The sequence below is a fragment of the Oncorhynchus mykiss genome, chromosome 32 (genome assembly GCF_013265735.2).
Source record: "Oncorhynchus mykiss isolate Arlee chromosome 32, USDA_OmykA_1.1, whole genome shotgun sequence".
NCBI lineage: Eukaryota > Metazoa > Chordata > Actinopteri > Salmoniformes > Salmonidae > Oncorhynchus > Oncorhynchus mykiss.
Window position 1 is genome coordinate 1,303,931 of NC_050572.1, and position 24,394 is coordinate 1,328,324.

At 42.8% G+C, this 24,394-nt stretch overlaps 1 protein-coding gene across 1 annotated transcript in view; it reads left to right on the forward strand.

Moving 5' to 3' along the window:
• ncaldb (neurocalcin delta b) overlaps positions 1-24,394 on the forward strand; it is an 80,366-nt gene that overhangs the window by 22,998 nt on the left and 32,974 nt on the right. The window lies entirely within an intron of this gene.

Below are 24,394 nucleotides of genomic sequence, written 5' to 3' on the forward strand. Positions count from 1 at the left end.
AAAACCTCAGTTTACATTGGCGCCATGTTCAGAAATGCCTCCAAAACATCCGGAGAAATTGCAGAGAGCCACATCAAATAACAGAAATACTCATCATAAACTTTGATGAAATATACATGTTTTACATAGAATTAAAGATAAACTTGTTCTTAATGCAACCGCTATGTCAGATTTCAAAAAAGCTTTACGGCAAAAGCACAATATTCAATAATCTGAGAACAGCGTTCAGCCACAAAAGCAAGCAATACAGTTACCCGCCAAGTTGTGGAGTCAACAAAAGTCATAAATAGCATTATAAATCTTCACTTACCTTTGCTGATCTTCGTCGGAATGCACTCCCAGGACTCCCACTTCCACAAGAAATGGTAGTTTTGTTCGATCACGTCCATATTTATGTCCAAATACCGTTTTGTTTGCGCGTTTAGTTCACTATTCCAAAGGCACAATGTTGAGCGCAAAATCCAGACAAAAAGTCAAAACAGTTTACAGTTCACAGTTTATAGAAACATGTCAAACAATGTTTACAATCAATCTTTAGGGTCTTTTTTTATAATAAATCTTCAATAATATTCCAACCGGACAATAGCTTATACATTACAGAGGAAAAAGAAGGAACGGCGCACCCGCGTGACTGCACAGTGAACAACTGATTGGCCACAGCCTAGTCCACTTGTTGAAACAGCTCTTATTCAACCACCTTCCACAATAGAAGCCTCAAACAACTTTCTAAAGACTGTTGACATCTGCTGCAAGCCTTGGGAAGTGCAATCTGGCCCCATAGACACAGCATATTGGATAGGCAATCACTTAAATGAAACTACAAACCTCAGATTTCCCACTTCCTGGTTGAATTTGTCTCAGGTTTTCGCCTGCCATATGAGTTCTGTTATACTCACAGACATCATTCAAACAGTTTTAGGAACTTCAGAGTGTGTTCTATTCAATACCACTAATAATATGCATATATTAGCATCTGAGACAGAGTAGCGGGCAGTTTACTCTGGGCACCTTATTCATCCAAGCTACTCAATACTGCCCCCCTGTCACCAGGAAGTTAACCATGAGGTTCTCATCACAAAATTGTCCAAGTTCAACTTTCCCCCGATGGCTTGAGATGGATGAAATCATACCTTGGAAGCAGAACTCAGTGTGTCAGAGTGAGCAATGAGCTGTCGCCCACTCTTAGCTATGATATGGGCGTGCCCCAAGGGTCAATACTGGGGCCTCTCATGTTCAACCTGTACATCAATGATCTGCCTTCTGTCTGTACTGGGTCTGAAGTTCAAATGTATGCAGATGATACAGTGATATATGTGCATGCAAAGAGCAAACAACAAGCTGCAAATTAACTCACTACTGTATTGGTTCAAGTTAAAAAGTGTCTCAGTGACTCATGTTTGCATCTCAATGTGAAAAAAACGGTCTGCATCTCCTTCACAAAGGTGACAACAGATGCTACTGAGCCAGATGTCTATGTGTCAGAGGAGAAGCCCCAGGTGGTATCTGATGCTACTGAGCCAGATTTCTATGTTTCATGGGAGAAGCTCCAGCTGGTATCTGATGCTACTGAGCCAGATGTCTATGTGTCAGAGGAGAACCTCCAGGTGGTATCTGATTTTAAGTACCTTGGCATCATACTTGATTCCAACCTCCAACCAACTCCAACCTTAAAAAGCAGGTGAAAACGGTCATTCAAATAACCAAATTCAACCTAGCAAATTTTCAGATTTATACGAAATTGTTTGACTACAGAGGTTGCAAAACTGTACTTGAAATCTATGGTACTCCCCCACTTAACATACTGCTTGACTAGTTGGGCCCAAGCTTGCTGTACAACATTAAAACCCATTCAGTCTGTCTACAAACAGGCTGTCAAAAGTGCTTGATAGGAAGCCCAATAGCCATCATCACTGTTACATCCTCAGAAAGCATGAGCTCCTGATTTGGACACATGTCTTGTATTCAAGATCCTAAATGGCCTGGCTCCCCCTCCACTCAGATCCACAAGGTCTGCCATGAGAGGTGACTATATAGGTCCCTTAACACTTGTTATGGCTAAAATCCCATTAACGGGATCGATTTGACAACAGCCAGTGAAAGTGCAGGGTGCCAAAATGGTATTATACACCATTTTAAAGATAACCTTGTTGTTAATCCCACCACAGTGTCCGATTTCAAAAAGGCTTTACGATGAAAGCATACCATGCGATTATGTTCGGTCAGCGCCAAGTCACAGAAAATCACAGACATTCTTCCAGCCAAAGAGAGGAGTCACAAAAAGCAGAAATAGAGATAAATGAATCACTAACCTTTGATGATCTTCATCAGATGACACTCATAGGACTTCATGTTACACAATACATGTATGTTTTGTTCGATAAAGTTCTTATTTATGTCCCAAAATCTCAGTTTACATTGGCACGTTATGTTCAGCAATGTTTTGCTTCCAAAACATCCAGTGATTTTGCAGAGAGCCACATCAATTTACAGAAAAACTCATCATGAATGTTGATGAAAATACAAGTGTTATGCATGGAATTAAAGATATACTTCTCCTTAATGCAACCGCTGTGTCAGATTTCAAAAAAGCGTTACAGAAAAAGCACACCATTCAATAATCTAAGTACAGAGCTCAGGCACCAAAACAAAGCCATACAGATACCCGCCATGTTGTGGAGTCAACAGAAGTCAGAAATAGCATTATAAATATTCACTTACCTTTGATGATCTTCATTGGGATGTACTTCCAGGATCCCAGTTCCACAATAGATGTTTGATTTGTTCGATAAAGTCCATCATTTATGACCAAATACCGCACGTTCAGTTCACAAATCCAAATTCACAAGGCGCAGGCACTTAGTTCCATTACAGTTCCATTACAGTTCGTAGAAACATGTCAAATGGTGTATAGAATCAATCTTTAGGATGTTTTTATCCTAAATCTTCAATAATATTCCAACCGGACAATTCCTTTGTCTTTAGAAATGAAAAGGAACAGAGATTAACTTTACCCTGGTCCCTCCTATCTACAGTAACTTAACCCTGGTCCCTCCTATCTACAGTAACTTAACCCTGGTCCCTCCTAACTACAGTAACTTAACCCTGGTCCCTCCTATCTACAGTAACTTAACCCTGGTCCCTCCTATCTACAGTAATTTAATCCTGGTCCCTCCTAACTACAGTAACTTAAATCAAATCAAATCAAAACCCTCCTTGTCTACAGTCATTTAACCCTGGTCCCGCCTATCTACAGTAACTTAACCCTGGTCCCTCCTGTCTACTGTAATTTAACCCTGGTCCCTCCTATCTACAGTAACTTAACCGTAGTCACTCCTATCTACAGTAACTTAACCCTGGTCCCCTCTATCTAACTTAACCTTGGTCCATCCTATCTACAGTAATTTAATCCTGGTCCCTCCTAACTACAGTAACTTAACCCTGGTCCCTCCTCGTCTACAGTAATTTAACCCTGGTCCCTCCAATCTACAGTAATTTAACCCTGGTCCCTCCTGTCTACTGTAATTTAACCCTGGTCCCTCCTATCTACAGTAATTTAACCGTGGTCCCACCTATCTACAGTAACTTAACCCTTGTCCCTCCTATCTACAGTAACTTAACCCTGGTCCCTCCAACTACAGTAACTTAACCCTGGTCCCTCCTAACTACAGTAACTTAACCCTGGTCCCTTGTCTACAGTAATTTAACCCTGGTCCCTCCTATCTACAGTAACTTAACCCTGGTACCTCCTGTCTACAGTAACTTAACCCTGGTCCCTCCTGTCTACAGTAATTGAACCCTGGTCTCTCCTATCTACAGTAACTTAACCCTGGTCCCTCCTATCTACAGTAACTTAACCCTGGTCCCTCCTATCTACAGTAACTTAAACCTGGTCCCTCCTATCTACAGTAACTTAACCCTGGTCCCTCATATCTACAGTAACTTAACCCTGGTCCCTCCTATCTACAGTAATTTAACCCTGGTCCCTCCTAACTACAGTAACTTAACCCTGGTCCCTCCTATCTGCAGTATTTAGTCCCTGATCCGGTGTCCTGTGTGTTTACCTAGAGCCTAGGTGTCTTTATAAATATCACCTAAGTCCTCCCTGAGTCCCTGGGGAATCAAGAATGAGGACAAGGGATCATCTATGATGTCACAGCACGAATGGATGGACAGCCACCTAAGAGCCTGTGGTTCTGTGCCAAGGTCACAGACAGACAGACAGACAGACAGACAGACAGACAGACAGACAGACAGACAGACAGACAGACAGACCTGTAGAGGTCTCAGACCCCAGAGGTCCCAGCCGGGCCAACAGAGAGGTTCTATGTCTGCGTCACTACCGTAGATCAAAGGTTGTGCACTATGTAGAGAATAGGGTGTAATTTGGGATGCACTGTTTTAGAGCTGTGATCCAGCCACTGCTCTCCATTAGACCCCTGTGGTGCAGTAGACACACTGCCATTGTTCAGGATGAATAGCGGTGGAGAATAATAAGGACAATTAAATAGTAAAGTGGAATTGTTTCCTTATGGTGTTTAATTAAAGGGGAGCTTTAAAGCCTCTGACATTTGAAATGTGTTTTTATTGATTGGAAACCCAGCAGGAATTTCTCTCTCTCATTACCATCTGGAACATTCTCAGTGCTGCTGCTCGCCATCAGCATACCACCCTGCATATCACCCTGCATACCACCCTGCATACCACCCAGCAGGAATTTCTCTCTCTCATTACCATCTGGAACATTCTCAGTGCTGCTTGCAACAGTACAAGATGTAGCTTTGTGGTTCTACAGAACAGTGTGTTCTAGTATTACTTCTCTCCTCACAAACCTTCATCACTATTCTCAACCCAGCCTACAGGCTACATTTTACTCAGTCATATACACAGTGCTTCATTTGTAATTCGGGAGGGGAGCGTGAGAGGGGGGTGACCTGGGGACCCTAACCCTAAAGCTCTGAGGTATCGGAACACAGGAGAAAAAAAAATCTACTTAATATAAAAACGTCATTACAAGCATATCATGGCATTGGTGTAGTGTAATAGAGCAGGAGAGGCCCTGCAGCTCCTGCATAACCCTCCCCAAAGCTATGATTCTATAAGGAAATACATGATGAAGTGCCATGCTGGGGAGATGGCAGTTGCTCATTTTCGAGCAGAGCAGAGACAGAGACATCATAGAGGAAACTCAAATGAACTTTGATCGTTCTTTTTATTATATTTTTTTATTTAACATTTAATTAACTAGGTAAGTCAGTTCAGAACAAATTCTTATTGAAAATGATGGCCTACCAGAAGGCAAAAGGCCTTTTGTGGGGATGGGGGCTAGGATGAAAAAAGAAATTTAAAAAAAATTATAATATAGGACAAAACACATCACGACAAGAGAGACATCACAACACTACATAGAGACCTAAAGACAACAACATAGCAGCAACACATGACAACACAGCATGGTAGCAACACAACATGGCAGCAGCACAACATTGTAGCAGCACAAAACATGGTAAAACATTATTGGGCACAGACAATCAATCAATCATTAAATCAATCAAATTGATTTATAAAGCCCTTCTTACATCTGCCGATGTCACAAAGTGCTGTACAGAAATCCAGCCTAAAACCCAAAACAGCAAAGTCTGCAGCTTTGATATGTGCTGAGAGAAGGACAGTGTACCATCTAGCCATACTCCCAAGTACTTGTATGAAGTGACTACCTCAAGATCTAAACCCTCAGAGGTATTAATCACACCAGTGGTGAGAGGGCCATTCTTCTTACCAAACCACGACCTTTGTTTTGGAGGTGTTAAGAACAAGGTTAAGGGCAGCGAAAGCTTGTTGGACACTAAGAAAGCTTTGTTGTAGAGTGTTTAACACAAAATCTGGGGAGGGGCCAGCTGAGTATAAGACTATCATCTGCATATAAATGGATGAGAGAGCTTCCTACTGCCTGAGCTATATTGTAAATTGAGAAGAGCTTGGGGCCTAGGATCAATCCTTGGGGTACTCCCTTGGTGACATGCAGTGGCTGAGACGGCAGATGTTCTGACTTTATACACTGCACGCTTTGAGAGAGGTAGTTAGCAAACCAGTCCAAAGATCCCTCAGAGACACCAATACTCAAACCAGGGGCTGAACCAGTTTTTAATTATACTTTTCTTTATGAGGGCGTGTTTGTTAAGAAGATTGAAATGGTCTACGGTATCAAAAGCTCTGTCCAAGTCAATAAAAATAGCAGCACAACATTGCTTAGAATCAAGGGCAATGGTGACATTATTGAGGACCTTTAAGGTTGCAGTGACACATCCTTAACATGAGAGGAAACTATATTGCATACAAGAGAGAATACTATAGATATATAGTCAGTCAGTTGATTATTCACAGGTTTTTCCAACACTTTTGATAAACAGGGCAAAATAGAAATGGCCCTATAACAGTTAGGATCAGCTTGATCCTGACAGGTTAAAAGGTCAGAGATAGGCTTGGCGATGATAGTGGCAGCAACCTTAAAGAAGAAAGGGTCTAAACCATCTGTTTAAAGGAGCTCCTTTAGCACCTGAGACTCAGTGACCGCCTGCAGGGAGAAACTTTGTAGCGGAGCAGGGGAAAAAGAGGGAGGAGCATTGGGGCTCGTCACAGAAGGGGTGGGAGATGAGAACATGTTGGACGGGTAAGGAGGCATGGCTGAGTCAAATAGGAATCCTGACTTAATGATTAAAGAGCTCAGCCATGTGCTCCTTGTCAGTAACAACCACATCATCAACTTTAAGGGACATGGGCAGCTGTGAGGAGGAGGGTTTATTCTACAGGTCTTTAGACTTCTACCAGGTTGAGCTCTTAGACTTCTACCAGGTTGAGTCAGAGCAGCTCTTAGACTTCTTTCAGGTTGAGTCAGAGCAGCTCCTAGACTTCTATCAGGTTGATTTAGAACAGCTCTTAGACTTCTATCAGGTTGAGTCAGAGCAACTCCTAGACTTCTATCAGGTTGAGTCAGAGCAGCTCTTAGACTTCTACCAGATGGAGTCAGAACCATTTTTAGACTTCTATCAGGTTGAGTCAGAGCACCTCTTAGAGTTCTGTCAAGTTGGGTCAGAGCAGCTCCTAGACTTCTATCAGGTTGAGTCAGAGTAGCTCCTAGACTTCTATGAGGTTGAGTCAGAGCAGCTCCTAGACCTTTACCAGATTGAGTCAGAGCAATTTTTAGACTTCTATCAGGTTGAGTCAGAGCAGCTCTTAGACTTCTTTCAGCTTGAGTCAGAGCAGCTCCTAGACTTCTATCAGGTTGAGTCAGAGCAACTTTTAGACTTCTATCAGGTTGAGTCAGAGCAGCTCCTAGACTTCAATCAGGTTGAGTCAGAGCAGCTCTTAGACTTCTTTCAGGTTGAGTCAGAGCAGCTCCTAGACTTCTATCAGGTTGATTTAGAACAGCTCTTAGACTTCTATCAGGTTGAGTCAGAGCAGCTCTTAGACTTCTACCAGATTGAGTCAGAACCATTTTTAGACTTCTATCAGGTTGAGTCAGAGCACCTCTTAGACTTCTGTCATGTTGGGTCAGAGCAGCTCTTAGACTTCTATCAGGTTGAGTCAGAGCAGCTCCTAGACTTCTATCAGGTTGAGTCAGAGCACCTCTTAGAGTTCTGTCATGTTGGGTCAGAGTAGCTCCTAGACTTCTATCAGGTTGAGTCAGATTAGCTCCTAGACTTCTATGAGGTTGAGTCAGAGCAGCTCCTAGACCTTTACCAGATTGAGTCAGAGCAATTTTTAGACTTCTATCAGGTTGAGTCAGAGCAGCTCTTAGACTTCTTTCAGCTTGAGTCAGAGCAGCTCCTAGACTTCTATCAGGTTGAGTCAGAGCAACTTTTAGACTTCTAGCAGGTTGAGTCAGAGCTGCTCCTAGACTTCAATCAGGTTGAGTCAGAGCAGCTCTTAGACTTCTTTCAGGTTGAGTCAGAGCAGCTCCTAGACTTCTATCAGGTTGATTTAGAACAGCTCTTAGACTTCTATCAGGTTGAGTCAGAGCAGCTCCTAGACTTCTATCAGGTTGAGTCAGAGCAGCTCTTAGACTTCTACCAGATTGAGTCAGAACCATTTTTAGACTTCTATCAGGTTGAGTCAGAGCACCTCTTAGACTTCTGTCATGTTGGGTCAGAGCAGATCTTAGACTTCTATCAGGTTGAGTCAGAGCAGCTCCTAGACTTCTATCAGGTTGAGTCAGAGTAGCTCCTAGACTTCTATAAGGTTGAGTCAGAGCAGCTCCTAGACCTTTACCAGATTGAGTCAGAGCAATTTTTAGACTTCTATCCGGTTGAGTCAGAGCAGCTCTTAGACTTCTTTCAGCTTGAGTCAGAGCAGCTCCTAGACTTCTATCAGGTTGAGTCAGAGTAGCTCCTAGACTTCTATGAGGTTGAGTCAGAGCAGCCCCTAGACTTCTACCAGATTGAGTCAGAGCAATTTTTAGACTTCTATCAGGTTGAGTCAGAGCAGCTCTTAGACTTCTTTCAGCTTGAGTCAGAGCAGCCCCTAGACTTCTACCAGATTGAGTCAGAACAATTTTTAGACTTCTATCAGGTTGAGTCAGAGCAGCTTTTAGACTTCTATCAGGTTGAGTCAGAGCAGCTCCTAGACTTCTATCAGGTTGAGTCAGAGCAGCTCCTAGACTTCTATCAGGTTGATTTAGAACAGCTCTTAGACTTCTATCATGTTGAGTCAGAGCAGCTCCTAGAATTCTATCAGGTTGAGTCAGAGCAGCTCTTAGACTTCTACCAGATTGAGTCAGAACCATTTTTAGACTTCTATCAGGTTGAGTCAGAGCAGCTCTTAGAGTTCTATCAGGTTGAGTCAGAGTAGCTCCTAGACTTCTATGAGGTTGAGTCAGAGCAGCCCCTAGACATCTATCAGTTTGAGTCAGAGCAATTTTTAGACTTCAATCAGGTTGAGTCAGAGCAGCTCTTAGAGTTCTATCAGGTTGAGTCAGAGCAGCTCTTAGAGTTCTATCAGGTTGAGTCAGAGCAGCTCCTAGACTTCTATCAGGTTGAGTCAGAGTAGCTCCTAGACTTCTATGAGGTTGAGTCAGAGCAGCCCCTACACTTCTACGAGATTTAGTCAGAACAATTTTTAGACTTCTATCAGGTTGAGTCAGAGCAGCTTTTAGACTTCTATCAGGTTGAGTCAGAGCAGCTCCTAGACTTCTATCAGGTTGAGTCAGAGCAGCTCTTAGACTTCTATCAGGTTGAGTCAGAGCACCTCTTAGACTTCTGTCATGTTGGGTCAGAGCAGCTCTTAGACTTCTATCAGGTTGAGTCAGAGCAGCTCCTAGACTTCTATCTGGTTGAGTCAGAGTAGCTCCTAGACTTCTATGAGGTTGAGTCAGAGCAGCTCCTAGACTTCTATCAGGTTGAGTCAGAGTAGCTCCTAGACCTTTACCAGATTGAGTCAGAGCAAATTTTAGACTTCTATCAGGTTGAGTCAGAGTAGCTCCTAGACTTCTATCAGGTTGAGTCAGAGCAGCCCCTAGACTTCTACGAGATTGAGTCAGAACAATTTTTAGACTTCTATCAGGTTGAGTCAGAGCAGCTTTTAGACTTCTATCAGGTTGAGTCAGAGCAGCTCCTAGACTTCTATCACGTTGAGTCAGAGCAGCTCTTAGACTTCTATTAGGTTGAGCCACAGCAGCTCCTAGACTTCTATGAGGTTGAGTCAGAGCAGCCCCTAGACTTCTACGAGATTTAGTCAGAACAATTTTTAGACTTCTATCAGGTTGAGTCAGAGCAGCTTTTAGACTTCTATCAGGTTGAGTCAGAGCAGCTCCTAGACTTCTATGAGGTTGAGTCAGAGCAGCCCCTAGACATCTATCAGTTTGAGTCAGAGCAATTTTTAGACTTCAATCAGGTTGAGTCAGAGCAGCTCTTAGAGTTCTATCAGGTTGAGTCAGAGCAGCTCCTAGACTTCTATCAGGTTGAGTCAGAGTAGCTCCTAGACTTCTATGAGGTTGAGTCAGAGCAGCCCCTAGACTTCTACGAGATTTAGTCAGAACAATTTTTAGACTTCTATCAGGTTGAGTCAGAGCAGCTTTTAGACTTCTATCAGGTTGAGTCAGAGCAGCTCCTAGACTTCTATCAGGTTGAGTCAGAGCAGCTCTTAGACTTCTATCAGGTTGAGTCAGAGCACCTCTTAGACTTCTGTCATGTTGGGTCAGAGCAGCTCTTAGACTTCTATCAGGTTGAGTCAGAGCAGCTCCTAGACTTCTATCAGGTTGAGTCAGAGTAGCTCCTAGACTTCTATGAGGTTGAGTCAGAGCAGCTCCTAGACTTCTATCAGGTTGAGTCAGAGCAGCTCCTAGACCTTTACCAGATTGAGTCAGAGCAAATTTTAGACTTCTATCAGGTTGAGTCAGAGTAGCTCCTAGACTTCTATCAGGTTGAGTCAGAGCAGCCCCTAGACTTCTACGAGATTGAGTCAGAACAATTTTTTGACTTCTATCAGGTTGAGTCAGAGCAGCATTTAGACATCTATCAGGTTGAGTCAGAGCAGCTCCTAGACTTCTATCAGGTTGAGTCAGAGCAGCTCTTAGACTTCTATCAGGTTGAGTCACAGCAGCTCCTAGACTTATATCAGGTTGAGTCAGAGCAGCTCCTAGAGTTCTATCAGGTTTAGTCAGAGCAGCTCCTAGACTTCTATCAGGTTAAGTCAGAGTAGCTCTTAGACTTCTATCAGGTTGAGTCAGAGCAGCTCCTAGACTTCTATGAGGTTGATTCAGAGCAGCCCCTAGACATCTATCAGTTTGAGTCAGAGCAATTTTTAGACTTCAATCAGGTTGAGTCAGAGCAGCTCTTAGAGTTCTATCAGGTTGAGTCAGAGCAGCTCTTAGACTTCTATCAGGTTGATTTAGAACATCTCTTAGACTTCTATCAGGTTGAGTCAAAGCAGCTTTTAGACTTCAATCAGGTTGAGTCAGAGCAGCTCTTAGAGTTCTATCAGGTTGAGTCAGAGCAGCTCCTAGACTTCTATCAGGTTGAGTCAGAGCAGCTCTTAGACTTCTACCAGATTGAGTCAGAACCATTTTTAGACTTCTATCAGGTTGAGTCAGAGCACCTCTTAGACTTCTGTCATGTTGGGTCAGAGCAGCTCTTAGACTTCTATCAAGTTGAGTCAGAGCAGCTCCTAGACTTCTATCAGGTTGAGTCAGAGTAGCTCCTAGACTTCTATGAGGTTGAGTCAGAGCAGCTCCTAGACCTTTACCAGATTGAGTCAGAGCAATTTTTTGACTTCTTTCAGCTTGAGTCAGAGCAGCCCCTAGACTTCTACCAGATTGAGTCAGAACAATTTTTAGACTTCTATCAGGTTGAGTCAGAGCAGCTTTTAGACTTCTATCAGGTTGAGTCAGAGCAGCTCCTAGACTTCTATCAGGTTGAGTCAGAGCAGCTCTTAGACTTCTATCAGGTTGATTTAGAACAGCTCTTAGACTTCTATCATGTTGAGTCAGAGCAGCTCCTAGAATTCTATCAGGTTGAGTCAGAGCAGCTCTTAGACTTCTACCAGATTGAGTCAGAACCATTTTTAGACTTCTATCAGGTTGAGTCAGAGCACCTCTTAGACTTCTGTCATGTTGGGTCAGAGCAGCTCTTAGACTTCTATCAGGTTGAGTCAGAGCAGCTCCTAGACTTCTATGATGTTGAGTCAGAGCAGCTCCTAGACCTTTACCAGATTGAGTCAGAGCAATTTTTAGACTGCTATCAGGTTGAGTCAGAGCAGCTCTTAGACTTATTTCAGGTTGAGTCAGAGCAGCTCCTAGACTTCTATCAGGTTGAGTCAGAGCAGCTCCTAGACTTCTATCAGGTTGAGTCACAGCAGCTCCTAGACTTCTATCAGGTTGAGTCAGAGCAGCTCCCATAGTTCTATCAGGTTGAGTCAGAGCAGCTCCTAGACTTCTATCAGGTTAAGTCAGAGTAGCTCTTAGACTTCCATCAGGTTGAGTCAGAGTAGCTCCTAGACTTCTATGAGTTTGAGTCAGAGCAGCTCCTAGACCTTTACCAGATTGAGTCAGAGCAATTTTTAGACTTCTATCAGGTTGAGTCAGAGCAGCTCTTAGACTTCTTTCAGGTTGAGTCAGAGCAGCTCCTAGACTTCTATCAGGTTGAGTCAGAGCAGCTCTTAGACTTCTATCAGGTTGAGTCACAGCAGGTCCTAGACTTCTATCAGGTTGAGTCAGAGCAGCTCCTAGAGTTCTATCAGGTTGAGTCAGAGCAGCTCCTAGACTTCTATCAGGTTAAGTCAGAGTAGCTCTTAGACTTCTATCAGGTTGAGTCAGAGCAGCTCCTAGACTTCTATCAGGTTGAGTCACAGCAGGTCCTAGACTTCTATCAGGTTGAGTCAGAGCAGCTCCTAGAGTTCTATCAGGTTGAGTCAGAGCAGCTCCTAGACTTCTATCAGGTTGAGTCAGAGCAGCTCCTAGACTTCTATCAGGTTGAGTCAGAGCAGCTCTTAGACTTCTATCAGGTTGAGTCACAGCAGCTCCTAGACTTATATCAGGTTGAGTCAGAGCAGCTCCTAGAGTTCTATCAGGTTTAGTCAGAGCAGCTCCTAGACTTCTATCAGGTTAAGTCAGAGTAGCTCTTAGACTTCTATCAGGTTGAGTCAGAGCAGCTCCTAGACTTCTATGAGGTTGATTCAGAGCAGCCCCTAGACATCTATCAGTTTGAGTCAGAGCAATTTTTAGACTTCAATCAGGTTGAGTCAGAGCAGCTCTTAGAGTTCTATCAGGTTGAGTCAGAGCAGCTCTTAGACTTCTATCAGGTTGATTTAGAACATCTCTTAGACTTCTATCAGGTTGAGTCAAAGCAGCTTTTAGACTTCAATCAGATTGAGTCAGAGCAGCTCTTAGAGTTCTATCAGGTTGAGTCAGAGCAGCTCCTAGACTTCTATCAGGTTGAGTCAGAGCAGCTCTTAGACTTCTACCAGATTGAGTCAGAACCATTTTTAGACTTCTATCAGGTTGAGTCAGAGCACCTCTTAGACTTCTGTCATGTTGGGTCAGAGCAGCTCTTAGACTTCTATCAAGTTGAGTCAGAGCAGCTCCTAGACTTCTATCAGGTTGAGTCAGAGTAGCTCCTAGACTTCTATGAGGTTGAGTCAGAGCAGCTCCTAGACCTTTACCAGATTGAGTCAGAGCAATTTTTTGACTTCTTTCAGCTTGAGTCAGAGCAGCCCCTAGACTTCTACCAGATTGAGTCAGAACAATTTTTAGACTTCTATCAGGTTGAGTCAGAGCAGCTTTTAGACTTCTATCAGGTTGAGTCAGAGCAGCTCCTAGACTTCTATCAGGTTGAGTCAGAGCAGCTCTTAGACTTCTATCAGGTTGATTTAGAACAGCTCTTAGACTTCTATCATGTTGAGTCAGAGCAGCTCCTAGAATTCTATCAGGTTGAGTCAGAGCAGCTCTTAGACTTCTACCAGATTGAGTCAGAACCATTTTTAGACTTCTATCAGGTTGAGTCAGAGCACCTCTTAGACTTCTGTCATGTTGGGTCAGAGCAGCTCTTAGACTTCTATCAGGTTGAGTCAGAGCAGCTCCTAGACTTCTATGATGTTGAGTCAGAGCAGCTCCTAGACCTTTACCAGATTGAGTCAGAGCAATTTTTAGACTGCTATCAGGTTGAGTCAGAGCAGCTCTTAGACTTATTTCAGGTTGAGTCAGAGCAGCTCCTAGACTTCTATCAGGTTGAGTCAGAGCAGCTCCTAGACTTCTATCAGGTTGAGTCACAGCAGCTCCTAGACTTCTATCAGGTTGAGTCAGAGCAGCTCCCATAGTTCTACCAGGTTGAGTCAGAGCAGCTCCTAGACTTCTATCAGGTTAAGTCAGAGTAGCTCTTAGACTTCCATCAGGTTGAGTCAGAGTAGCTCCTAGACTTCTATGAGTTTGAGTCAGAGCAGCTCCTAGACCTTTACCAGATTGAGTCAGAGCAATTTTTAGACTTCTATCAGGTTGAGTCAGAGCAGCTCTTAGACTTCTTTCAGGTTGAGTCAGAGCAGCTCCTAGACTTCTATCAGGTTGAGTCAGAGCAGCTCTTAGACTTCTATCAGGTTGAGTCACAGCAGGTCCTAGACTTCTATCAGGTTGAGTCAGAGCAGCTCCTAGAGTTCTATCAGGTTGAGTCAGAGCAGCTCCTAGACTTCTATCAGGTTAAGTCAGAGTAGCTCTTAGACTTCTATCAGGTTGAGTCAGAGCAGCTCCTAGACTTCTATCAGGTTGAGTCAGAGTAGCTCCTAGACTTCTATGAGGTTGAGTCAGAGCAGCCCCTAGACATCTATCAGTTTGAGTCAGAGCAATTTTTAGACTTCAATCAGGTTGAGTCAGAGCAGCTCTTAGAGTTCTATCAGGTTGAGTCAGAGCAGCTCCTAGACTTCTATCAGGTTGAGTCAGAGCAGCTCCTAGACTTCTATGAGGTTGAGGCAGAGCAGCCCCTAGACTTCTACCAGATTGAGTCAGAACCATTTTTAGACTTCTATCAGGTTGAGTCAGAGCAGCTCTTAGACTTCAGTCATGTTGAGTCAGAGCAGCTCCTAGACTTCTATCAGGTTGAGTCAGAGCAGCTCTTAGACTTCTACCAGATTGAGTCAGAACCATTTTTAGACTTCTATCAGGTTGAGTCAGAGCACTTCTTAGACTTCTGTCATGTTGGGTCAGAGCAGCTCTTAGACTTCTATCAGGTTGAGTCAGAGTAGCTCCTAGACTTCTATGATGTTGAGTCAGAGCAGCTCCTAGACCTTTACCAGATTGACTCAGAGCAATTTTTAGACTTCTATGAGGTTGAGTCAGAGCAGCCCCTAGACTTCTACCAGATTGAGTCAGAACAATTTTTAGACTTCAATCAGGTTGAGTCAGAGCAGCTCTTAGAGATATATCAGGTTGAGTCAGAGCAGCTCCTAGACTTCTATCAGGTTGAGTCAGAGCAGCTCTTAGACTTCTATCAGGTTGAGTCAGAGCAGCTCCTAGACTTCAATCAGGTTGAGTCAGAGCAGCTCCTAGAGTTCTATCAGGTTGAGTCAGAGCAGCTCCTAGACTTCTATCAGGTTAAGTCAGAGTAGCTCTTAGACTTCTATCAGGTTGAGTCAGAGCAGCTCCTAGACTTCTATGAGGTTGAGTCAGAGCAGCCCCTAGACATCTATCAGGTTGAGTCAGAGCAATTTTTAGACTTCAATCAGGTTGAGTCAGAGTAGCTCCTAGACTTCTATGAGGTTGAGTCAGAGCAGCTCCTAGACCTTTACCAGATTGAGTCAGAGCAATTTTTTGACTTCTATCAGGTTGAGTCAGAGCAGCTCTTAGACTTCTTTCAGCTTGAGTCAGAGCAGCCCCTAGACTTCTACCAGATTGAGTCAGAACAATTTTTAGACTTCTATCAGGTTGAGTCAGAGCAGCTTTTAGACTTCTATCAGGTTGAGTCAGAGCAGCTCCTAGACTTCTATCAGGTTGAGTCAGAGCAGCTCTTAGACTTCAGTCATGTTGAGTCAGAGCAGCTCCTAGACTTCTATCAGGTTGATTTAGAACAGCTCTTAGACTTCTATCATGTTGAGTCAGAGCAGCTCCTAGAATTCTATCAGGTTGAGTCAGAGCAGCTCTTAGACTTCTACCAGATTGAGTCAGAACCATTTTTAGACTTCTATCAGGTTGAGTCAGAGCACCTCTTAGACTTCTGTCATGTTGGGTCAGAGCAGCTCTTAGACTTCTATCAGGTTGAGTCAGAGCAGCTCCTAGACTTCTATGATGTTGAGTCAGAGCAGCTCCTAGACCTTTACCAGATTGAGTCAGAGCAATTTTTAGACTGCTATCAGGTTGAGTCAGAGCAGCTCTTAGACTTATTTCAGGTTGAGTCAGAGCAGCTCCTAGACTTCTATCAGGTTGAGTCAGAGCAGCTCCTAGACTTCTATCAGGTTGAGTCACAGCAGCTCCTAGACTTCTATCAGGTTGAGTCAGAGCAGCTCCCATAGTTCTATCAGGTTGAGTCAGAGCAGCTCCTAGACTTCTATCAGGTTAAGTCAGAGTAGCTCTTAGACTTCCATCAGGTTGAGTCAGAGTAGCTCCTAGACTTCTATGAGTTTGAGTCAGAGCAGCTCCTAGACCTTTACCAGATTGAGTCAGAGCAATTTTTAGACTTCTATCAGGTTGAGTCAGAGCAGCTCTTAGACTTCTTTCAGGTTGAGTCAGAGCAGCTCCTAGACTTCTATCAGGTTGAGTCAGAGCAGCTCTTAGACTTCTATCAGGTTGAGTCACAGCAGGTCCTAGACTTCTATCAGGTTGAGTCAGAGCAGCTCCTAGAGTTCTATCAGGTTGAGTCAGAGCAGCTCCTAGACTTCTATCAGGTTAAGTCAGAGTAGCTCTTAGACTTCTATCAGGTTGAGTCAGAGCAGCTCCTAGACTTCTATCAGGTTGAGTCAGAGTAGCTCCTAGACTTCTATGAGGTTGAGTCAGAGCAGCCCCTAGACATCTATCAGTTTGAGTCAGAGCAATTTTTAGACTTCAATCAGGTTGAGTCAGAGCAGCTCTTAGAGTTCTATCAGGTTGAGTCAGAGCAGCTCCTAGACTTCTATCAGGTTGAGTCAGAGCAGCTCCTAGACTTCTATGAGGTTGAGTCAGAGCAGCCCCTAGACTTCTACCAGATTGAGTCAGAACCATTTTTAGACTTCTATCAGGTTGAGTCAGAGCAGCTCTTAGACTTCAGTCATGTTGAGTCAGAGCAGCTCCTAGACTTCTATCAGGTTGAGTCAGAGCAGCTCTTAGACTTCTACCAGATTGAGTCAGAACCATTTTTAGACTTCTATCAGGTTGAGTCAGAGCACTTCTTAGACTTCTGTCATGTTGGGTCAGAGCAGCTCTTAGACTTCTATCAGGTTGAGTCAGAGTAGCTCCTAGACTTCTATGATGTTGAGTCAGAGCAGCTCCTAGACCTTTACCAGATTGACTCAGAGCAATTTTTAGACTTCTATGAGGTTGAGTCAGAGCAGCCCCTAGACTTCTACCAGATTGAGTCAGAACAATTTTTAGACTTCAATCAGGTTGAGTCAGAGCAGCTCTTAGAGATATATCAGGTTGAGTCAGAGCAGCTCCTAGACTTCTATCAGGTTGAGTCAGAGCAGCTCTTAGACTTCTATCAGGTTGAGTCAGAGCAGCTCCTAGACTTCAATCAGGTTGAGTCAGAGCAGCTCCTAGAGTTCTATCAGGTTGAGTCAGAGCAGCTCCTAGACTTCTATCAGGTTAAGTCAGAGTAGCTCTTAGACTTCTATCAGGTTGAGTCAGAGCAGCTCCTAGACTTCTATGAGGTTGAGTCAGAGCAGCCCCTAGACATCTATCAGGTTGAGTCAGAGCAATTTTTAGACTTCAATCAGGTTGAGTCAGAGCAGCTCCTAGACTTCTATCAGGTTGAGTCAAGAGTAGCTCCTAGACTTCTATCAGGTTGATTCAGAGTAGCTCCTAGACTTCTATCAGGTTGAGTCAGAGCAGCTCTTAGACTTCTATCAGGTTGAGTCAGAGCAGCTCCTAGACTTCTATCAGGTTGAGTCAGAGTAGCTCCTAGACTTCTATCAGGTTGAGTCAGAGCAGCTTTTAGACTTCTACCAGATTGAGTCAGAGCAGCTTTTAGACTTCTATCAGGTTGGGTCAGAGTAGCTCCTAGACTTCTATCAGGTTGAGTCAGAGTAGCTCCTAGACTTCTACCAGATTGAGTCAGAGCAGCTTTTAGACTTCTATCAGGTTGAGTCAGAGCAGCTCCTAGACTTCTATCAGGTTGAGTCAGAGCAGATTTTAGACTTTTACCGGATTGAGTCAGAGCAGCTCCTAGACTTCTATCAGGTTGATTCAGAGCAGCTCTTAGACTTCTATCAGGTTGAGTCAGAGCAGCTTTTAGACTTCTTTCAGGTTGAGTCAGAGCAGCTCTTAGACTTCTATCAGGTTGAGTCTGAGCAGCTCCTAGACTTCTACCAGATTGAGTCAGAGCAAATTTTAGACTTCTATCAGGTTGAGTCAGATTAGCTTTTAGACTTCTTTCAGGTTGAGTCAGAGCAGCTCTTAGACTTCTATCAGGTTGAGTCAGAGCAGCTCCTAGACTTCTATCAGGTTGAGTCAGAGCAGCTCTTAGACTTCTATCAGGTTGAGTCACAGCAGGTCCTAGACTTCTATCAGGTTGAGTCAGAGCAGCTCCTAGAGTTCTATCAGGTTGAGTCAGAGCAGCTCCTAGACTTCTATCAGGTTAAGTCAGAGTAGCTCTTAGACTTCTATCAGGTTGAGTCAGAGCAGCTCCTAGACTTCTATCAGGTTGAGTCAGAGTAGCTCCTAGACTTCTATGAGGTTGAGTCAGAGCAGCCCCTAGACATCTATCAGTTTGAGTCAGAGCAATTTGTAGACTTCAATCAGGTTGAGTCAGAGCAGCTCTTAGAGTTCTATCAGGTTGAGTCAGAGCAGCTCCTAGACTTCTATCAGGTTGAGTCAGAGCAGCTCCTAGACTTCTATGAGGTTGAGTCAGAGCAGCCCCTAGACTTCTACCAGATTGAGTCAGAACCATTTTTAGACTTCTATCAGGTTGAGTCAGAGCAGCTCTTAGACTTCAGTCATGTTGAGTCAGAGCAGCTCCTAGACTTCTATCAGGTTGAGTCAGAGCAGCTCTTAGACTTCTACCAGATTGAGTCAGAACCATTTTTAGACTTCTATCAGGTTGAGTCAGAGCACTTCTTAGACTTCTGTCATGTTGGGTCAGAGCAGCTCTTAGACTTCTATCAGGTTGAGTCAGAGTAGCTCCTAGACTTCTATGATGTTGAGTCAGAGCAGCTCCTAGACCTTTACCAGATTGACTCAGAGCAATTTTTAGACTTCTATGAGGTTGAGTCAGAGCAGCCCCTAGACTTCTACCAGATTGAGTCAGAACAATTTTTAGACTTCAATCAGGTTGAGTCAGAGCAGCTCTTAGAGATATATCAGGTTGAGTCAGAGCAGCTCCTAGACTTCTATCAGGTTGAGTCAGAGCAGCTCTTAGACTTCTATCAGGTTGAGTCAGAGCAGCTCCTAGACTTCAATCAGGTTGAGTCAGAGCAGCTCCTAGAGTTCTATCAGGTTGAGTCAGAGCAGCTCCTAGACTTCTATCAGGTTAAGTCAGAGTAGCTCTTAGACTTCTATCAGGTTGAGTCAGAGCAGCTCCTAGACTTCTATGAGGTTGAGTCAGAGCAGCCCCTAGACATCTATCAGGTTGAGTCAGAGCAATTTTTAGACTTCAATCAGGTTGAGTCAGAGCAGCTCCTAGACTTCTATCAGGTTGAGTCAAGAGTAGCTCCTAGACTTCTATCAGGTTGATTCAGAGTAGCTCCTAGACTTCTATCAGGTTGAGTCAGAGCAGCTCTTAGACTTCTATCAGGTTGAGTCAGAGCAGCTCCTAGACTTCTATCAGGTTGAGTCAGAGTAGCTCCTAGACTTCTATCAGGTTGAGTCAGAGCAGCTTTTAGACTTCTACCAGATTGAGTCAGAGCAGCTTTTAGACTTCTATCAGGTTGGGTCAGAGTAGCTCCTAGACTTCTATCAGGTTGAGTCAGAGTAGCTCCTAGACTTCTACCAGATTGAGTCAGAGCAGCTTTTAGACTTCTATCAGGTTGAGTCAGAGCAGCTCCTAGACTTCTATCAGGTTGAGTCAGAGCAGATTTTAGACTTTTACCGGATTGAGTCAGAGCAGCTCCTAGACTTCTATCAGGTTGATTCAGAGCAGCTCTTAGACTTCTATCAGGTTGAGTCAGAGCAGCTTTTAGACTTCTTTCAGGTTGAGTCAGAGCAGCTCTTAGACTTCTATCAGGTTGAGTCTGAGCAGCTCCTAGACTTCTACCAGATTGAGTCAGAGCAAATTTTAGACTTCTATCAGGTTGAGTCAGATTAGCTTTTAGACTTCTTTCAGGTTGAGTCAGAGCAGCTCTTAGACTTCTATCAGGTTGAGTCAGAGCAGCTCCTAGACTTCTATCAGGTTGAGTCAGAGCAGCTCCTAGACCTCTATCATGTTCAGTCAGAGTAGCTCTTAGACTTCTATCAGGATGAGTCAGAACAGCTCTTAGACTTCTATCAGGTTGAGTCAGAGCAGCTCTTGTGCCTCGTTCTTTAAAACATAAGCATCTTATATGGGGAGGTGCTGTTAATTGGCAGGGGGGGGGGGCCAAGGGCAGTCCATTTCCCATGAAGGACCACTTTATTTTTAGGTCAAGACATGGATGGGATCTGCTTTCTGCTCTCTGAACTTTACAACACTACTGGATGAATCTGGATTTTTAGACCAGGATGTTTTGATGTTGATGCCAAGGACGCTCTGAATGGCCGTTTAGACTTTTTTAGCAACAGACAACTCCACAGTGAGAGGAGAGATATGCACACGGAAGAGGGCAGGAGTTAGAACACACAGATCTGTTGTTGATCTATTTCTACCTGCTGTATGCTATGTCCTGACATGACATTAGCTTACTATCTCATACTCTCATTATCCCTCTCCTAAGCCTGCAAGAACAGCCTCTCACTGTCTCAAAACAGTAAAGCTCAGCAGCACATCATCTCACTAACAGACTTCTCACCTGTACAACAGCTCAACTATATGTGGTCAGATCAGCTGGTCAATGATGTTTATTCATTTTGGTGTGGAGTTTCAGAGGAGACATTGACTACAGTAGGAGTTTCTAGATGAGACATGACTGTTTATCTGGTGCATCTATGTGCAAATCCAGAAGACACAGAAACCTGAGAGCAGTTGCAGTGAGCAGGAAGTGTTCAATGTGCATCTGATTCTGCAGGCACTTATCGCTGCACAGAGGAAAACCACGAGATGTGAATGTGGATGTCAAGTTCAAAGTTCAGCTACAAAAAACGTGTGTTTGTTTATGTCAGTTTGGTGAAGAGTAGTGAGTTTAGCCCTATATAGCCCTATTTACACATGGTGCTATCATGTAGTCTGTCCTAATCTTGTTTATATCAAGGTATAATGTAGAGGTCTAATGTTCCCCTGTACCTTTATGTCAAGGCCTAATGTTCCCCTGTACCTTCATATCAAGGTATAATGTTCCCCTGTACCTTTATATCAAGGTATAATGTTCCCCTGTACCTTTATATCAAGGCCTAATGTTCCCCTGTACCTTCATATCAAGGTATAATGTAGAGGTCTAATGTTCCCCTGTACCTTTATATCAAGGTATAATGTTCCCCTGTACCTTCATATCAAGGTATAATGTAGAGGTCTAATGTTCCCCTGTACCTTTATATCAAGGTATAATGAGGTCTAATGTTCCCCTGTACCTTTATATCAAGGTATAATGAGGCCTAATGTTCCTCTGTACCTTTATATCAAGGTGCAATATAGAGGTCTAATGTTCCCTTGTACCTTTATATCAAGGTATAATGTAGAGGTATAATGTTCCCCTTTACGTGTCTATCAAGGTATAATGTTCCCCTGTACCTTGACATCAAGGTATAATATCGAGGTCTAATGTTCCCCTGTACCTTTTTATCAAGGTACAATTTAGAGGCATAATGTTCCCCTGTAAATTTATATCAAGGTATAATGTTCCCCTGTACCTTTATATCAAGGTATAATGTTCCCCTGTACCTTTATATCGAGGTATAATGTAGAGGTCTAATGTTCCCCTGTACACTTTATATCAAGGTATAATGTAGAGGTCTAATGTTCCCCTGTACCTTTATATCAAGGTAAAATAACGAGGTCTAATGTTCCCCTGTACCTTTATATCAAGGTATAATAAAGAGGTCTAATGTTCCCCTGTACCTTTATATCAAGGTCTAATGTAGACGTATAATGTTCCCCTTTACCTGTCTATCAAGGTCTAATGTTCCCCTGTACCTTTATATCAAGGTACAATTTAGAGGCATAATGTTCCCCTGTACCTTTATATCAAGGTATAATGTTCCCCTGTACCTTTATATCAAGGTATAATATTCCCCTGTACCTTTATATCAAGGTATAATGTAAAGGTATAATGTTCCCCTTTACCTGTCTATCAAGGTCTAATGTTCCCCTGTACCTTTATATCAAGGTACGATTTAGTGGCATAATGTTCCCCTGTACCTTGATATCAAGGTATAATGTAGAGGTATAATGTTCCCTGTACCTTTATATCAAGGTATAATATCGAGGTCTAATGTTCCCCTGTACCTTTATATCAAGGTACAATTTAGTGGCATAATGTTCCCCTGTACCTTTATATCAAGGTATAATTTTTCACAGAACCTTTATATCAAGGTACAATTTAGAGTCATAATGTTCCCCTGTACCTTTATATATCAAGGTATAACGTTCCCCTGTACCTTTATATCGAGGTATAATATTCCCCTGTAACTTTATATCGAGGTATAATGTACAGGTCTAATGTTCCCGAGTACCTTTATATATCAAGGTCTAATGTAGTGGCATAATGTTTCCATGTACCTTTATATCAAGGTATAATCTAGAGGTCTAATGTTCCCCTGTACCTTTACATCAAGGTATAATGTCCCCCTGTGCCTTTATATCAAGGTATAATGTTCCCCTGTACCTTTATATCAAGGTATAATGCAGAGGTCTTATGTTCCCCTCTACCTTTATATCAAGGTATAATGCAGAGGTCTAATGTTCCCCTGTAGCTTTATATCAAGGTATAATGAGGCCTAATGTTCCCCTGTACCTTTATATCAAGGTATAATGTAGAGGTATAATGTTCCCCACTACCTTTATATCAAGGTATAATGTTGTGTTATAATGTTCCCCTGTACCTTTATATCAAGGTATAATGTAGATGTCTAATGTTCCCCTGTACCTTGATATCAAGGTATAATGTTGTGTTATAATGTTCCCCTGTACCTTTATATCAAGGTATAATGTAGAGGTCTAATGTTCCCCACTACCTTTATATCAAGGTATAATGTTGTGTTATAATGTTCCCCTGTACCTTTATATATCAAGGTCTAATGTAGAGGTCTAATGTTCCCCTGTACCTTTAAATCAAGGTATAATGTTCCCCTGTACCTTTATATCAAGGTATAATGTAGAGGTCTAATGTTCCCCTGTACCTTTATATCAAGGTATAATGAGGTCTAATGTTCCCCTGTACCTTTATATCAAGGTATAATGTTGTGTTATAATGTTCCCCTGTACCTTTATATCAAGGTATAATGAGGTCTAATGTTCCCCTGTACCTTTATATCAAGGTATAATGTTGTGTTATAATGTTCCCCTGTACCTTTATATATCAAGGTCTAATGTAGAGGTCTAATGTTCCCCTGTACCTTTAAATCAAGGTATAATGTTCCCCTGTACCTTTATATCAAGGTCTGATGTAGAGGTCTAATGTTCCCCTGTATCTTTATATCAAGGTCTGATGTAGAGGCCTAATGTTCCCCTGTATCTTTATATCAAGGTCTGATGTAGAGGCCTAATGTTCCCCTGTACCTTTATATCAAGGTCTAATGTAGAGGTCTAATGTTCCCCACTACCTTTATATCAAGGTATAAAGTGGTCTAATGTTCCCCTGTACCTTTATATCAAGGTCTAATGTAGAGGTCTAATGTTCCCCTGTATCTTTATATCAAGGTATAATGTAGAGGCCTAATGTTCCCCTGTATCTTTATATCAAGGTATAATGTTCCCCTGTACCTTGACATCAAGGTATAATGTAGAGGTCTAATGTTCCCCTGTACCTTCATATCAAGGTATAATGTTCCCCTGTAACTATATATCGAGGTATAATATACAGGTCTAATGTTCCCGAGTACCTTTATATATCAAGGTCTAATGTAGAGGTCTAATGTTCCCCTGTACCTTTATATCAAGGTATAATGTTCCCCTGTACCTTTATATCGAGGTTTAATGTAGAGGTCTAATGTCCCCCTGTGCCTTTATATCAAGGTGTAATGAGGCCTAATGTTCCCCTGTACCTTTATATCAAGGTATAATGTAGAGGTCTAATGTTCCCCTGTACCTTTATATCAAAGTATAATGTACAGGCCTAATGTTCCCCTGTATAAAACAGTTGATAAAGTGTTCAGCAGCCCAGTATCTCCATCCTCCACAGCGCTGTCCAGAATGAACAGTGGGAGGGTCACCCAATCCTTCCTCCAGCTCTGAATAGGATGGCATTGGATACAAAGTCGTTATTTACTCATTTTTTACAAGCATGGCGAGCTGTTAATTTACTGTTGTGAATGTGAAGAAATGAATGCAGTGCCTTTCTGTCAGAATAATTCAGAGCTTGCTGTAACATCAGGTTACCATGACAATTATCACAACAATGGGGTCAAAGGTGAATGTTTCTCGCTCAGTTGCGTCTAAGCAATGATTATATAAAAGGCAAATGCTGCCAAAAATGTGAATAAATGTAGCTGTTTGAAAGGGGACCATATGAA